The 6,068-nt window shown below is 43.0% G+C and overlaps 1 long non-coding RNA gene across 1 annotated transcript in view; it reads right to left on the bottom strand.

The window, feature by feature from the left end:
* Positions 1–393: 393 nt before the first annotated feature.
* The window catches only part of LOC142750010 (uncharacterized), a 29,823-nt gene continuing 24,148 nt past the window's right edge, over positions 394–6,068 (bottom strand). Inside the window, exons 3-4 of the long non-coding RNA XR_012882552.1 lie at positions 4,672–4,745; positions 394–463 (exon numbers count right to left, since the gene is read on the bottom strand). This is a non-coding gene — a long non-coding RNA (uncharacterized LOC142750010). The remainder of the gene's footprint in view (positions 464–4,671; positions 4,746–6,068) is intronic.

Here is a 6,068-nt window from a genome sequence, read left to right as displayed (position 1 = left end):
TACCATAAAAGCCACAATGTCCTCTGACAACAACAATCGCGGAATGCATCGTATTACAGCAACAATGTCTTCAATGCTAATTACAATTCCGCGAGGACAGACCCTATGCCCTCAATTCTCCCTATGCCAGCCACAATACCCTCCATACCAGCCAAAAATGTCCCATTGGGGAAGTGGAGATGGTGATGAATGTGTATGTTGGAATGTAAATGCAGTGCACCCATGTGTAGAACACAAAGGCATTTACAATGCCCTTAAATATCTATAGCCAATATATGTACTACTAGACATATATCCTTATATACCGGGAAGGTATTACCACACCTCTGAAAGTCCAGAGCTAGAAACTAGCCTGATAATTATCAGTAATTAATAATAATATTAATTACCAGTCATTTGATTCCTCTATTGCCGCTGTCTGGAGGATTCCATATCTTGCTTCTCTTCACTTTCAAATAGAAACCTAGAAAAAAAAATCAAGAAAGAGGTGTGATAATACATTCCTGGTATATGCTATAGATGTATTGGAAACAGTAAAGAGATTTTAGTGTGCCTAGTTTCTAATGAAACCCCCAAATATTTTAAGGGCCAATTAAACCCTTTCTGTGATACATTCTGAGGAGCCAAATTAGAGATCCAACCTCAAGTCTTCCTATCCAAGAATATGCACAAACCACCCCATCTTGACTAGAAGCTATAAGTAGGATATAATCAACTCTGATCACAACCCCAAAATTAGTCACCAATCACATCAAAGATCAGATGTCTAGAAGAAATAGCACTCTCCTCCACATCTGTATAAAACAGAAAACCATTCTACAATCTATTCAGTGGACCATTTACAACTCATATATGACATGGGCCTAAATGTGACCTAGAGAGGACACAATATAGCTATTATCAGTCATCATGAAGAATATCACACATTCAACAAAGACCTCACATGCGCCAGGTTAAGACACAAAGTGATATCACTAGTAGCGAAAATAGCTAGATGCTGACTTGCAACTTGTGGCCAAATCACTAGAGAGGCAAAGAAAATTAGACACATCAACTATACTGTGCCACTCATAGTAAAAAAAGAAACATCGTCCACGCAAAGCCTAAATCAAAAAGCCAAGAGTGTCACAATTTTCAAATGACAGCCAAAATGCATGCACCTATGACAGCTACATTGTCCCACCACATCTAAATGGCTCCAATGACAGCCACAAAGTCCTCAGTGCCAGCCACATTTCCCCCATTTGACAACCACAAAGTCATCAATGCCCCCTATGCAAATCACCATTCCTTCAATACCTGCTAAGCCAACCAAAATTCCCACATGACAAGCGTAGTGCCTGCCGTGCCAGCTACAAGACCTTAAAAAAAGCCACAATGCTTTTCAGGTTAGCCACAATGCACTCACAACACCCACAATGTACCTTATTCCAGCTACAGTGCGCCATGCCAGCCACAAGGTTCTTATAATAGCCACATTATGCCCCATGTCATTTACATGGTCTCCTAAGTCACTAAAACCCCATGACACCCCCATTGATCCCATGACACATGCAATCTACGTTATCTCCACAAAAATGCCTTAATGGCAGCAACCACGGTGTCAGTGGCCACTATGCCAGCCACAAAGTCCCCATGCCAGCTACTGTGTACTTTATCCCAGCAGCAATGCCGGTGATACCCCTTATCCAAGCTACAATGACCACCCAAATGTCCTTTATTCAACACACTGGCCTCAGTATCTATATGCAAACTACAATTAACCACATGACAGCCACAAAGCTCCCATGTAAGGCACACTGCGCCAATGACAATGACATTGCGCTCAATGACACCAAGGCATTTACAATGCCCAATGCTGGCAATAATGTTCCTATAAGAGTGACTATGCCCTCATGAAACCCACAATGTCATTTATAAGAGACACAATGCCACTATGACAGTCAAATGCCCTCCATGACAGCCACAAAGCCACCAGAAAATCAACAATCATGCGACCACAATGTACTTTATCCATGCAACAATGCTGTCAATGCCCCTTATGCCAGCCCGAAGGCCAAAATGGAAACCACCAAATGTCAATACTCCTTTTGCAAGCAACTATGCCTTTATTAAAGCCACAATGAACGCACTTTCCCCTTTGCTAACCAAGACATGACAGACACAAGTCCCCGTGCCAGCCATAATGATACCTGCAAGCCACAATATCCTCATGACACTCGCTATGTCCCATATCCCAGTCATAATATCCTCAATGTTAGCCACAACTTCCTCCCTACAAGCCAACCACAAAGCCCCCATTACATCCAATAACACGTGACAGCCATAATGCTTCTAACCAATATCCCATATGGCAGCTAAAATGTCCCAATGACAGATACAAAGTCCAGTGTCCCTTATTCCTTTCACAATGCCCCTTATCCAAACCACATTGCTCTCAATGCCGCCTAAGTTAACTGCAATACAACCATGACAGCCACAATGGCTTCAATAGCCCTATGACAACTACAATGCCCCATGACAGTCATTATGCCAGGAGCCACAATGCCACTATGCGAGCCACAATGTACTTTAGCGCAGACACAGTGCTGCCAATGCCCCTTATGCCAGCCCCAATGCCCCCACGATCGTAAATTGTCCTCCATGCCAGCCACTGTGCTCTAAATGCCAGCTAAATTGCCCCCATGAAATCAACAATGTCCCATTTCCCAGTCAAAATGCAGCCATGACATCTGCAAGGTCCACAACGTCCCTTATCCCAGCCACTATGCTCCATGATAATCTAATGGTCTCAATGCCAGCCATATTGTCCTCAATGCTCCCTAAGCCAACATCAATAGAACCAGGACAACTAAAATGCCCCATGACAACCACTATGTCCTCATTGTCTACTTTACCAGACACAATGCTTACCTAAAATCCACAATGCCCCCCCATGACAGCCACTATCCCCAAATTACTCATATGCGAGCCACAATGCCCTAAGTGCCAATTACTAATTTATCGAACAACCAGAAAGCCCTCAATTCTATCTATGCCAGCATCAATGCCACCACAAACGCCACATTGCACTCCATATCAGCCACAATGGCCTGAATGCCTTTTTTGCATACCTCAATGCTCCCATGACAACTACAAAGTCCCTATGTCAACCACAATTCCTCCTATGGCAGCAATGCCCACGTACCAGCCACAGTGTTCCTCTGGAGCCATTATGCCCACATGTCTGCCACACTGTCCCTGAGCCCAGGCACAATATCTTCATTACAGCCACAATGTTCTCAATTCCCCTTTTGCCAACGAAAATGAAGAAATGGCACAATGCCCTCCATGCCTTTCACAATGCCATTAATAGCCCTATTCCAACTAGATTGCCCCCATTCTACGCACAATACCCCTAATGCAAGAAGCAAAGCCCACAGAACACCCACTATATATCTTATCCAAATAGCCAAATACCAGCCACAATGGCTCCCATTCAAGCAACAATGCACTCATAAGAGCCACTATGCCCCCATGACATCCACAATGTCCCTTATCCCAGCTACAATAGCTCTATTACAGCCACAAGTCCCACAATGCCAGCCACATTATCCTTAATGCCCCCTTAGCCGTCCCACAATGCCAGCCACATTATCCTTAATGCCCCCTTAGCCATTCGGAATACAACCATGACAACCACAATTCACTTATTGCCTCTTAAGAGAACCATAATGCCCCAAGACAAACAAAATGATTTCATGACAACTACCACTTTCCCAAACACAATGCCCATTTTAATACCACATCTCCAACTAAGTCACAATGCCATATAATGACAGCAACAATGCCTTCAATGCTAATTACAATTCCGCGAGGACAGTTACAATGTCCACATGACACTGGCTATATGCCTTTTCCAAATAGCCAAATACCAGCCAAAATGGCTCCCATTCATGTAACAATGCACTCATGAGAGCCACTATGCCACATGACATCCACAATGTCCCTTATCCCAGCCTCATTACTCTCCATGCCCTCTTAGCCATTCGGAATACAACCATGGCAACCACAATTCACTTATTGCCTCTTAATAATGCCCCAAGACAAACAAAATGCTCTCATGACAACTACCACATTCCCAAACACAATGCCCATTTTAATACCACATCTCCAACTAAGTCACAATGCCCTCATTGTTCACTTTACCAGTCACAATGCCAACATAAATATCACAATGCCTCCAAAAAAGACACAATGTCCTCATGACAGCCACACTATCCCTAATTCCCAGTCACGATGTTACCATAAAAGCCACAATGTCCTCTGACAACAACAATCACGGAATGCATCGTATTACAGCAACAATGTCTTCAATGCTAATTACAATTCCGCGAGGACAGACCCTATGCCCTCAATTCTCCCTATGCCAGCCACAATACCCTCCATACCAGCCAAAAATGTCCCATTGGGGAAGTGGAGATGGTGATGAATGTGTATGTTGGAATGTAAATGCAGTGCACCCATGTGTAGAACACAAAGGCATTTACAATGCCCTTAAATATCTATAGCCAATATATGTACTACTAGACATATATCCTTATATACCGGGAAGGTATTACCACACCTCTGAAAGTCCAGAGATAGAAACTAGCCTGATAATTATCAGTAATTAATAATAATATTAATTACCAGTCATTTGATTCCTCTATTGCCGCTGTCTGGAGGATTCCATATCTTGCTTCTCTTCACTTTCAAATAGAAACCTAGAAAAAAAAATCAAGAAAGAGGTGTGATAATACATTCCAGGTATATGCTATAGATGTATTGGAAACAGTAAAGAGATTTTAGTGTGCCTAGTTTCTAATGAAACCCCCAAATATTTTAAGGGCCAATTAAACCCTTTCTGTGATACATTCTGAGGAGCCAAATTAGAGATCCAACCTCAAGTCTTCCTATCCAAGAATATGCACAAACCACCCCATCTTGACTAGAAGCTATAAGTAGGATATAATCAACTCTGATCACAACCCCAAAATTAGTCACCAATCACATCAAAGATCAGATGTCTAGAAGAAATAGCACTCTCCTCCACATCTGTATAAAACAGAAAACCATTCTTCAATCTATTCAGTGGACCATTTACAACTCATATATGACATGGGCCTAAATGTGACCTAGAGAGGACACAATATAGCGATTATCAGTCATCATGAAGAATATCACACATTCAACAAAGACCTCACATGCGCCAGGTTAAGACACAAAGTGATATCACTAGTAGCGAAAATAGCTATGTCCTCAATGCTCCCTAAGCCAACATCAATAGAACTAGGACAACTAAAATGGCCCATGACAACCACTATGTCCTCATTGTCCACTTTACCAGACACAATGCTTACCTAAAATCCACAATGCCCCCCCATGACAGCCACTATCCCCAAATTACTCATATGCGAGCCACAATGCCATAAGTGGCAGTTACAAATTTATCGAACAACCAGAAAGCCCTCAATTCTATCTATGCCAGCATCAATGCCACCACAAACGCCACATTGCACTCCATATCAGCCACAATGGCCTGCATGCCTTTTTTGCATACCTCAATGCTCCCATGACAACTACAAAGTCCATATGTCAACCACAATTCCTCCTATGGCAGCAATGCCCATGTGCCAGCCACAGTGTTCCTCTGGAGCCATTATGCCCACATGTCTGCCACACTGTCCCTGAGCCCAGCCACAATATCTCCATTACAGCCACAATGTTCTCAATTCCCCTTTTGCCAACGAAAATGAAGAAATGGCACAATGCCCTCCATGCCTTTCACAATGCCATTAATAGCCCTATTCCAACTAGATTGCCCCCATTCTACGCACAATGCCCCTAATGCAAGAAGCAATGCCCACAGAACACCCACTATATATCTTATCCAAATAGCCAAATACCAGCCACAATGGCTCCCATTCAAGCAACAATGCACTCATAAGAGCCACTATGCCCCAATGACATCCACAATGTCCCTTATCCCAGCTACAATAGCTCTATTACAGCCACAAGTCCCACAATGCCAGCCACATTATCCTTAA

This window comes from Rhinoderma darwinii, chromosome 3 (assembly GCF_050947455.1).
Source record: "Rhinoderma darwinii isolate aRhiDar2 chromosome 3, aRhiDar2.hap1, whole genome shotgun sequence".
NCBI classification, from domain to species: Eukaryota; Metazoa; Chordata; class Amphibia; order Anura; family Rhinodermatidae; genus Rhinoderma; species Rhinoderma darwinii.
This window is presented reverse-complemented; position numbering and strand designations above follow the sequence as displayed.